This window comes from Pinus tabuliformis, chromosome 9 (assembly GCF_031772625.1).
Source record: "Pinus tabuliformis cultivar Carrire ecotype Pingquan chromosome 9, CPIR1, whole genome shotgun sequence".
Classification (NCBI taxonomy): Eukaryota; Viridiplantae; Streptophyta; class Pinopsida; order Pinales; family Pinaceae; genus Pinus; species Pinus tabuliformis.
In genome coordinates, this window is record NC_142307.1 from 673,717,092 (window position 1) to 673,729,519 (window position 12,428).

Sequence of the window (12,428 nt, forward strand, 5' to 3'; positions counted from 1 at the left end):
CAAAGCCAAGGCTAAGACTCAGTGAAGGCTACCTGGCTTACAGAGGGCTCGACCTTAGAAAGGAATGAAAGAACTCAAGAGATTAGGATGCGAAGAGGATAGCTGATCAAGAAATCTACCCTGAGAGCAGTTTCGAAATGAACTACTGAATTTTTCAAACTATGAAAAATTATTTCGAAAAAAAATCCCTGTGCTCTGATACCATAAAACAGTGCGAACAACGCATATGGATTTCCAATCAATTAATTAATCATGAGCAAGCTGAAGCTCAATAATAATACAGAGATATTTACAATAATAGAAACATCAAGTTTCTATGTAGAATATGGAAACAATCAGTTTCATCTAAGAAACTGCTAAAAGAATAAAAATAGCAACAGCTAAAAGAATGAGCATTAAATAGGAATATTCTAATATAAAGAAACAACACAATTAGATGTTGCAGTTCAAACAATGAACGTCCCAAGTGAATGTTCCATAACCATCTCAACAACATCTTTGCCAGAAGAAAATATAAAAATTGGCACATGCCCAGTAAGGAGAAATCAAACCAAAAAAGTTCCATATCGGCATCTGAATCATGAGAACAGACGAATCAACCATGCTACGTATCGGGACTATTCAGACCAAAAACAAAAAATTGATGTTTCAGAGAATAATGACGTAAAATCAATCCAATCTTATGCTAACAAGTCGTTACAAAATTCCAGTGATCAAAATACTATATAGAGGATTAATCTCGGATGGTCTAATCCCTTCTCAGTGCGACAATTTTGTTGGTCACTAAGAAGATCATATCAACTTGTATCAACGAGGATGACTATTCCAAGAGAGAAAGACGTTCGAAGCTGAAAAAGAGATCAAGTCTTTTTTCATCGACAAGCTTTGAGGACAAAGCTCTTTGAGGAAGGAGGCAATGTAACGAATAAAATATATATTAATAATGTAAAATAATATAAATGATAATAAGCATAAATAATTATTAGTTAAGTAGTAATTAGGTTGAAGAGGCATGTCTAATTGAGACATGACTCTTCATGAAGAGACACTTGCTTGGTATATAAGCAAGCCTCTCGTTCTCATTTGTAAATCACTCATTCTTATTCACACATTTAATATAATATTTATATCTTTAATGGATAATTTGATATTCCAAGGCTTTTGGAGTAATTAATTTATAGACGGAACTTTGTTCGCTTCAGATGGAGACACAGTATTTTTGAGGAAGTGATTTTCTCATGAGTAAGAGGCTCGTTTGACTGATGAGTAAGACGAAGCGTGTGCAGCAGATTTTTGAAGGAGAATTTGTGTGAGGTCCAAGAATCTTGAAATGGGTCGAGACTTGAAGAAGAAGAAGAGGAGGGCAAAAAACCTGATTGTGCTGAGACTGCAAAAGAGGGCCGAGATTTCGAGCAGGTGGGCTGAAACTTAAAGGTTGAATTTCCTTGAACAGGCCAAGAATTCCAAAGCGCGAGCTGTAAAACTATGAGGGCCTAGTTTTTGCAGGTACAAGCCGAGATCTGTCCGTGCCAATTCATCTTCAAAAACAGCCATCTTTCATGGAGCAAATTCCAGGTTCTAATATTGCTATACTTTCTGCGTAATTTCTCTGGGTTTAGGCTCGACAATTTCCCAGATTTAATAGTAAGTGAAGGGAAATTTATTGGACAGTAATTTTGCTGTCTTGTGATTTCCTATTTACTTTCCGCCTGTATATTTTATTTCTGAAGTTGAGAACACCAATGTATTTATTTTTATGGTTACAGAAATAATTTGATCATAAATTATTTTCTGGGTAATAAAATAATTGTGAGAAAAATAAATAGATTTGTTGTTAAAAATTCAGACATGGTATCAAAGCACAAAAAGCTTTTTGGGATAGACCATACAGCATAAGGGTTTTACAGCAGCAAACTTATTTAACCAGCAGTAATTTTTTTCTGTGGTTTTTGGAGATCCAATTCTGGGGCTTGCAAGGATGGCCGTAACAAGTTTGAGATATGAAGAACGGTTGGAGGGGGCATCCAACTACAGTCTGTAGAAGGAGAGAATAACATTAGTAATATGGAGAATGGGATTTGGGAGTTTGTGAGTAGCACTCTCAATCCTTCGACTAATGCTGCAGAACTGGCCCTCTTCGACCAAAAAGATTTGAAGGCCAAACTAATTATCATGGATGGAGTAAGGACCATGTGATCCCTCGTCTTTCCATGAAGAATATGGACAAAGAAATGTGGCAGGCTTTGACCAAACCTTATCAGAGTAGCAATGCAAACAAAGAAATGGCGTTAAGGGAGAAGCTGAGAAACACCAATGTGACCAAGTCGGATAATGTTACGTCATATCCATAGTTTTAAAACCCGGACTCGGAACCTACTGAGGGTCAACTCGAACTCGATATCGACTCCGACTAGATGATTCCAATGACTCGGTCTATGTAAAAAGTACATTAAATATTTAATTTTAATGAAAAATCATATTTTTAAAGATTTTCATTCATGTTTACAAACTCAAAACATTAGAATAATAGAGAGAAGACAACACTTGATCAAAGCATGCTCATGAATATATCTATTATATCAAAATGGCACTGAGTGCATTGTATTATACGTGTAATATATAGAGATCAGAACAAAACACATAACCAATGCTGCTCCAAAGATCGTGTAAGAACCTCCTCAATGCTGCCCCAAAAACCAACTCCAACTACTGACAAACGCTCACATAAATGCAATGAGATAGTTGTGAGAAAATATGATGGGGTTGGGTCACCTTTATAGGCATGGCGCTACGAAATAGTTTAAACAAAAAAAAATTGGTTTCAAGTCCACCCAACCCGCCTTTTTTCCCTGTCGCCAAGACCAACCGGTTTAAGTCGAGCTCAGTCAGTTCGGCCGATCCATTATTGAACCGGTCGAATCGATGGCCAACTCAGCCAGTTCGATAACGGATCGGTCGTCGAACCAGATAATTGACCTAGTCAGTCTGGGTAAGGGTATGGCTCAATAAACCAAGCTGATTCTGAGTCAAACCGGCCTATTTTAAAACTATGGTCATATCTCACCATTTTCACACATGTTCGAGATAAGTTAGTTGCACTTGAAGAGAAGTGACAAATGAGGAGATGGTGAGGAATGCCTTGAACGGTGTTTTCCTAGGGCATGGGCATCCTTCGTCAAAGGGATCATAGCACGTGAAACTCTACCAGAGCATGAGAGGTTATGGGATGACTTCGTACAGGAGGATACTTGAGAGCAGTCAATTCAGGGGAGCCAGTCGGAGGGAGATGATGAGAACCTTGCTCTTTCCAATCACAAAAAGAAAGGAAAGGGGAAAAAGAACACAAGAGTAAGAGGTACCTCACGAGCTGGAGAGAAGGACATGAGCAAAATCAAATGCTTTGCATATCACAAATTTGGCCATTATACAAGTCAATGTTCGAACAAGAAGAAGGGCAAGAGGAGCAGTTTCAACAAATACAGCAGTGGGCAAGTTTGTCACTAGGTTCAAGAAGGAATTCTCACTAGTTCCTTGTCTTTCTGGAGCCATTACTAAAGGCATGTGATTTGTGGACAGTGTGGTTCTCTTCATATGATGGGATCACAAAATTTGTTCACAAGTATGTCAGAACTAGATAGAGAGCCACATGTGGAGCTTGGCAACAATGTTGGGTATGCAGTAGTGAGGATTGGTAGCATCCACTTTCAATTTTTGTCAAGGAAGACTATGGAGGTGACAGAGGTTTAATTTGTACTAGGGTTGACCAAGAATCTTCTCGCAGTCTCAACCATGGAGGACAAGAGATATGAGGTGTGCTTCCATGATGGATAGGTACTTGTCAAGTTGAGGGATTCCAGTTCGAGCACAGGGCGTTTGATTGGAAGAAGATAAGGGAACCTATATATGTTGGGGGTTCAGCCAATGCGAAAATTAGTGCATGACAGTGACAACTTGTGCAAGTTGTGGCACAACAAGATGGCACATTTGCATCACAGGGCTCTACCTATATCACAGAAGATTGTCACTAATCTTCCAAAGTTCAACATGCAACAGCAAGTTGTTTTGCAAAGGGTGTGGGTTGCGCAATCATGCCAAGACAACCTTCCCAGCATGGATTCTAGGTCCAAAGGGTTGTTGGATCTAGTGCATTCAAATGCATATGATCCTATGTCAGTAGGGTCCTTGAGTGGGTACAACTATTATGTGATCTTTATAGTTGATTGTTCCAGGAGGACATGGATCTAATTCATGAAGACTAAGGATGGCATCATTAGTTCACTTCGGAAGTTCAAAGCTATCAAAGAGAAACAGGCATGGAGAAGGTCGAAGTCCTTAGATCAAACAATGGGGGTGAGTATACATCTCATGAGTTTAAGGAATTCTACAAAGAGGCAAGTATAAAGGAGTTGACAATTCCTTACAGCCTGCAGCATAATGGGGTTGTTGAAAGGAAAAACAAGGCCATCGTCAAGGTCGCCAAAGCCATGATTCATGATCAGGATCTTCCTATGTTCCTATGGGTAGAAGCATGTAACACAATAATCTACATTCACAACAAAAGTCCTCATAAATCCTTAGGGCACAAGACTCATGAGGAGGTGTTGACAAGAGTAAAACCCATGTCCAATGTATACACATGTACCATCTAAGAAGAGGACCAAGTTGGAGCCCTCAAGATTAAAGGGAATTCTTTTAGTGTATGGTAAGGCTTCCTAGGCATACATGGTGTACATCCCATCACAAGGGAAGACTATGGTGAGCAAGGATGTGAGTTTTGAGGAGCACAGGGCCTTAAGGAAGTCACATGATTCAATACCAATGGTGGAAGATGATCAAGAGCGAGATGCTCCAAAGGTTGAGGAAAGGCCAGCAACAGTAGCAGGTACACAGCCATCATATCAGAAGGAGCAAGAGGCACCTTTTAGTTCTATCTGGAGGAGCCTGAGATGGCTAGAGCAAACTCTTAGGGATGTTGAAAACCATGTGGAGGCTCCTAGGAGAATGTTCAGAGAGAGCAAACCACTAAGACCGTTTCCTAGTTACAGGGCGGTCATGAGTGACATCATTGACTCTAAGCCCAATAGTTATGAGGAAGCAACAAATCAATAGGTTTGGAGAGATGTCATGTTGGAGTTGTATGCCTCCATCATGGAGAATGATGTGTGGGACATCGTTTCAAGGATAGAAGGGAAATCAATGATCAACTCTAGGTGGACATGTTGCAGAGGGAAACATTAAGAAGTACAAGGCTACATTTGTGGCGAGAGTGTTCTATGAGAAGTAGGGAGTGGACTATGGGAAGATATTTGCTCCAATCGCGATGTACACTTCTATCAAGATTGTGATATTTATTTCTTTTGAAATGGGGTGGAGGATAATTCATATGGATGTGAAGACAACCTTCCTCGACCAATTTCTTGAAGAAGAGGTGTACATCGAGCAACTACAAGGGTTTGAGGTGCATGGGAAAGAGTCTCATGTATGCAGGTTGAAGAAGGCATTGTATGGTATCAAACAGGCACCTAAAACATGCTACTCGAGGATTAATGGATATCTTCTAGGTATACACTTCACTAAGAGTGAGATGGATCACAAGTTGTACTACATACTTGTTGGAGATGATCCACTCATTCTAGTGCTATATGTGGATGACTTCTTTATTATAGGGTCGAAGAAGCTCATGAAGATGTGCAAGTAGGATCTTCCAACAAAATTTGAGATAGACATTGGCATGATGCATATCTTCAAGAATACATTGGGGCCAAGGCCACTAAGAAGAGAATGTACTCCACCTTTTAGTAGACTAATTAGTTTTTAATCTAATCTATTATGAGACAAAAGTAGAACAGGTTTCCCCACTGTTTAAAACTTTTAGGGATGCTCATTAATATGCATCTTTTAAAATCGGGATGTACGTTGGTCATAAATACCAGTGTTGTTAAAATCGCGATAAAATCGCGATTTTATCGTAAAAGCGCGATTTTTTCATTTAGCCGATTCAAATCGCGATTTTTATACATAAAAATCGCCACTTTTTTTTATAACGATTTTTATCGAAAAAATCGCGATTTTTTGAAAAAATCGGAAAAAAGCGGGAAAAAATCGTTAAAATCGGGAAAAAATCGTTAAAATCGGGAAAAAATCGTTAAAATCGGGAAAAAATCGGAAAAAAGCGGGAAAAAATCGTTTGGCACAAAAATATTCATTTTTTTTCAATTTTTTTCAATTTTTTTAAAAAAATGAATATTTTTGTGCCAAACGATTTTTTCCCGCTTTTTTCCGATTTTTTCCCGATTTTTTCCGCTTTTTTCCCGGCGCCGATTAAATCCCGATCGCGATGTGTGCAACACTGATTAATACAACTAAGCTTGTTTTTAGTCTGATCTATTTGAGACCAAAGTGGAACATGTTTGCACTATATTTGACAAGTTTTAGGGATTGTCATCATTGTGCACATTTTAAAATCAAAATGTAAGTTTGTCATAACAGGTATAGAGACTTCCCTTTACATAATATGCCTAAGCTTCTTCTGAACCTTACCTTGAATCTACAAATTTTCCTTTTATTTTATGTTGTGGAGGCCCAAGCTTCAAACATAACTCATGTTTATTAGGCACACAAGTTCTCACTATGCCTTGGGAGGACCATGCCAACCACTTGTGAGAATTCAATCATTATAGTAGCAAAGACCCCAGCATGCCCCAAGTCACTCTCTCTTAAAAACTTGAGGGGTGAGTAGTAAAATCCGATGAACTCACTTCCACTTGCCCTAAAGTGAAGACCAACCCTAGACACATGTTGATGATGATAGCTCGAATAGGTACTTCTGCATAGGCTAGATGTCAAACATGCAAGAGTGGTCCAAAAGCCTCTTTAGGTGCTTGCTCATGTTGAGTAAGAGACTTTTATGATCTCTTTTCCAACTCTAACTTAGGAAAACCACATTGATTATTAATTAAAGTTGGTCATTGGGCTAAAGTTTTCTAATGAAATGTAAATTAATTTACTTTAGTGAGTTAGATCTGATCTCTACCATTGATCTCAAGTGAGGCTCAAGATCTAATCCAAGCCATTCATCACTTAGAAGATCTACGGTTAGGGAGCTAGCTCAATCAAAAATTATAAAAGAAGCCTAAGTGAGAGGTGAAAGACGCGTCGAGTTGCTGGGAGAGCAACTTTCTCAAGGGAGTGAGAGACTTGAGACTGTAGAGAAGAGAAAGGTGTGCAGCGAGGAGATTCCATAAGAATTTGAAGAGGCTGAATTCTTGGAAAGGAGAGGCCGAGTTTTCTAGCTGGGGCTTCCACAGGGGTGAAAGGGGAATTTCTCTAGTGTTCAAGGGACCATACAGGGTAAAGAAGAGGAGGTCAATTTTACAGATTAAAGGAGCCAAATTTCGAAGGGCCGAAATTTCCAAGGGGCCGAATTTTTCAGGAGGCCAAAATTTCCAGTGGGCCAAAAAGTCCATGTTCAAATTTGTTGTATTTTCTGTGTATTCTGAGGGTCATTTTCCGTGTTAAGGGAGCCCTAATTTTCCTGAGTAATATAAAAGTGAAAAAGAAGTTGGAAGGCGAAATTTTTATTGCGTTCGTAACCAATTTTCTATTTAAATTTTCTTTAGTGTTTCCAAGCACCGGTATATCTGTTATTGGAAATGTATCTTATTTATGTAAGATGTGTGAGACAAAAGTAGGGCCATCAAAAACCAAATTCTCACAAAGATAAAGAAGTAACCAAAAAAGTAATGGAAAGAATTTTAATACCTGAAAATAGAGGATGCTTGCAATTTTTTAATACAGGTGCTTGAACAAAATTTGTATTGGTAAAAGGAAATGCAGAGTATACCTTATGAGAATGCTCAAGCAAAGTATGATGCAAAAAATCAGAAGGCTGTGATGCTAATCAAGCTCTCAGGAACTGACAAAATGTTCCCTTCAACATCATTTATTGAAAAATCAAAAATATTCAAGAGTTTGAGAACAATAGTAGGCAACCAATAGAAAGATGGAAGAAGATTGGGTATTCATAACATTGGAAAAGCCCACCTTCCCCCTATAGAAATTTTGTTGAAACATTGAACATTACATCTGATAATATAGATCCAACATTTGTGCAGATAAGCAATAAGCTTTTGGAAAAAGGCAGGTAGAGAAAAGCAATTTGGAAGCAGCAGTGGCCATGAAAAATCAAATGTAGCTTTGGCAGTGAAGTTTAAAAGCAAAGGGAAGCCAAGAAAGTATAAGGAGGGCAGAGAGACATCAGATTCAGGTAACTAGAAGCCCGCCAGGATTATTAAGTTTTTTTATTGTGGAAAGATAAGCCAGAAAACCAAATTTTATAGAAAAAGATTATGGAATTAAAAAGACAATCAAGGGGCCTACTCCAAAAATCAAACCAAAAAGACAGGCTAATGCAACTGAGCATAAAGACAGTTTTAAGTTTTTGTGGATACGAATAAAAACGTAAATAACAACAGAGATTATCAATATATTGATACCTGTCCACCCCCACATTTCTCTAACAGAATCAAATAGTATCTTGATTTTGTAGCAGATAACTCAAGTTCTAACTGATTCTTGGCAGTGTAGAAAAATCCAGGATTGCAAGTAAAGGAAATGTGAAGATACAGCTGCAGAGGAAATGACTTCCCTACTTGAATGTGTTATTTGTTTCCTGATTGGAGGAGAACCCCCATCTGTAAGTGAAATTATGAAACATGACCCTCATTTAACTGTGACTTTTAGCAACAGCAGGTGTTATATTGACAAAATACCAAAAACACAGTAGGCATGGGTTTTTAACAACAGGAACTGTTTAGATTGGTCAATAATGATTAGACCAAGGATCATGCCTTGGTGACCAAAAGTGCACAAGACATCAGCACTCTTTAGCATTTAAATCTGTGATATCTTTTATTCTTTACTAGCAAAAAATTGGTGGAAGATCATGTCTTGTGAGGAAAGAATGGAGAATGTCATTTGACAAAGGATAGAAGCAATATATTTCTTAGGATTGATAACAGTCAAGAGTTCTGTTCTCGTAGTTTTACTGATTTCTGTAATCAAGAAGGCATAGTGGAAATACTGTTAGATGGAGTTAGAGAAGGAAGGGTTTATGGGAATGAGGGGGGTGAATCAGTTTCCTTTAAACCAGTTAAGATCTCTAGTTAAACCAGAATACAAGATGTACAACAAAAGAAATAATTTTTATTAATGAAAATGATTAGGACTCCAATCCTCTTACAAACAATTAGGCTCCAACCTGTACAAGAAAATTTTAACTCCTTCAAGGCTCCAGCCTTGATCTCAACAAGGCTCCAACCTCTTATGAGGACTCAAATCCTCAAAGATAATCCAGGCTCCAACCTGGATTCCTACAAGGTTCCAACCTTGTATGAAGACTCCAATCCTCTAGGGCTCCAACCCTCTCTACTTGCTTCAATCCTTTAAGCTGGCTTCATTACTGCTTCAAGACTCCATCAAAACTTCAGATACTCCTGCAAAATGTCTCCAAGATAGGTCTACAAAATCCTCTCCAATCTGCCAATAAAAACTTCAGGTTTGCTTCAGCAAGACTTCCATGGCTGCTCCAACAAAAAACGTCCTCAAGTGCTGATCTTCAACTTTGCTCCAAGGATGACTACTCCAACAAAACAAGTCTTCAAGTGCTGGTCTTCAACTATGCTCCAAGGATAACTGCTGTTTGCAACAAAGGCTTGATGAATCCTCAATTAATGTCTTCATGAATGCTCTCTATTGTCAACTCAAAAGATGTTCGAAGTCTGCTATCGTTTTATCATTCATTAAAGGTGTCTCCTAGGCTTTTCATGTCTGATTTAAAGAATGTCCTTCGGTCTGCAAGGATTACTTAACTTCTGTCTCTGATCTGTCTTTAAGTATATTCAGGAATGCTTCAAAGGATTTCTTCAAAGGTCTTCAAAAGCGCCCCAAATTCTCTATTACAAAAAAACTAGTTTGAGCAGTAAAGGAAATTTAAATTTGATGACAATTTTTACTTCATAGTAACTCCAATTAGATTATAGTCAACCCAGACTTGACAGGCTTGATCACAGCCTTTCTTCACAAGAAAACTCGGACCATGTTACTAAGAACCTCTGCCTCTTTTCACAGAAATAAGTCACATAAATATGTTTCATACCTTCGCTCCTTTAAACCTTTGCTCTGTCACATATACACTTCAGAACTTTGCTCAGATATGTATTTCAGAAATCTGCTCAGTTATATATACTTTTGTGGTGGTCCCTTCCGAATTCGGTCTTCACTACCTTGACTGGGTTCCTTAGCTTGTCTTCACTTTCTCTCTTATACTTATCTCAGACCAGTGTTCCACGGGGACGCGTCCCACAAGGTCGGGTGCAATGGTGCATGCACCCCTTGCAACCCACACACCCAGGACGGGGAAGTTTGGGGTGCATTTCCCCACGCACACCTTTTGGGGAGTCGTGGGGAGATGCATGGGAGTGTGTTTCCCTAGTGTGGGCGACGCAACTCCCCAAAAGGGGTGCTTCTGGGCATCAAATAGCCTCAGCAAATTCATTCATCCAGCATACATCTCTTGCAGGGCCGAGTTAGATTGCACAAGAGAGCTGAATTAACCTGTATGAGTCTGTACAGTTGCACATACAGGGAGGCCGAGTTGGTTAGAAGTGCACAGATCAGTGTGTTGAGGAACTGCGAATTGAAGGGAAAATTTTCCCTCTGATTTGTAATAAGTATTTGAGATTTTTGCTAAGCAGAATAACAAAACACAGAAGTTGGCAGGTTTTCCCCGTTGGGGTTTCCTGGGTAATTTCTGGTGTATTGTTTTGTTGTGTGCTTATGCCTTCATGACTTTATTTTCCGCTGCTATTATTTGTTAGAATACTCGGCATGTTTAGTAAAAGTGTTTGGAGTTCAGTTTTTAGTTTCTTAGTCGCAGAAATTTTATTAAATTAGCAGGTGGGTATTATAAAGCTAAAACATGGTATTAGAGCGAGTCTCTGATTGAAGACCACAAAGCATAATATTTTCCTCAGGAGCAGGTGAAAAACACAAGAAAGGGGACGCAGTTCACTTTAGGGCTGCACAAGGGTTTCTGGTTGCGTGACCTAGGGATAATTTGCACTAGGGTTTTCACCTAGCAAGCTCTGCACAAGGGTTTCTAACTTTCTAAGCAGATCGAACAAGCAGGATGGCGTATTTCGGGCTGAGATTTAAGGATCGCCTTGATGGGGCCTCGAATTTCTGTTCTTGGAAGGAGAGGGTTGGTGTAGTTTTGGAGCTGGGAGTTTGTGGAGAGTCCACCAGTCGCACCAGCAGATCCTCAGCAATTGGCCCAGCAAAACAAAAAGGCCGCAAAGGCCAAAAGAATAATCCTTGAAGGAGTCAAGGATCACATCATACCTCACATTTCAGGGAAGAAGACAGCTCGGGCTATGTGGGCAGCTATCTTAGGGTTGTACCAAGGTACGAGTGAGGCTAGGAAGCTAGTACTCAGAGATAAACTCAGAAATATCAAGATGACTAAGTCTGAGTCCATGATCTCTTACCTGACGAGATTCACCCAAGTGAAGGACGAGTTAGCCGGGGTTGGGGAGACAATCTCAAACAGAGACCTTGTTAGTTTTGCACTATTGGGTTTTCCCAAGTCATGGGAAAATTTTACTAATGCTATTAGTGGCAGAGAAAACCTACCAAGATGGGAGAGGCTATGGAGTGATTGCGTCCAAGAGGAGATCCGAAAGGAAGCCAAATTTGGGTCTCATGCGAAGACCGAGGAATAGGAGAATTTTGCCCTAGCTGGCAAAGGCGGCAAGGCCAAGAGCAAGAAAAGTCCAAGAGAGGTAAAGTCCAGTTTAGGAGGAAAGAAGAAGAAAGATCTCAACAAAGTTAAGTGCTTCTCTTATCATCATTTTGGGCACTACTCAACCAAGTTTCCAAACAAGAAGAAGGGGTCCAAGAAGGATCACGTGGCAACATCAGCACAGGAGGAGCAGGAAGCTCTGCCAACTCCTCAGACTTTATTACAGCTAGTTGTTGGGCAGGCCTAGCAACATGCAAATGAGGTGAAAGCGCAAGAACAAAAGTAAAGTAGAGCTAGAGAGGCCCACTTAGCTAGTGACTCCCAGTGCAGGAAGAGGACGAGCCAAGTGGGTAGATCAGTTGATTAGGGAGGCTCAAGAGAGAGTTGGAGGCCAAAGAAAATAGCCACTCAGTTATACAAGGTACATGGCACTTATGACTGAGGTGATAGACTCAAAGCCTTCTTGCTATAAGGAGGTAGCTTCTCAGTAGGCATGGCGAGATGCCATGGTGGAGTATTCCTCTATCATGCAGAATGACATCTGGGAGATTGTGCCAAGACTAGTTTGCAAGTAAGTGGTTGGTTCACGTTGGTTATACAAGATTACGCATGCAACTAATGGGAGTGT

General features: G+C 39.6%; 1 protein-coding gene across 1 annotated transcript in view; it reads right to left on the minus strand.

Annotated features, from left to right (window-relative positions):
- The window catches only part of LOC149150451 (cyclin-B1-2-like), a 68,371-nt gene that overhangs the window by 13,437 nt on the left and 42,506 nt on the right, over window positions 1-12,428 (minus strand). The gene's annotated exons all lie outside the window — the stretch shown is intronic.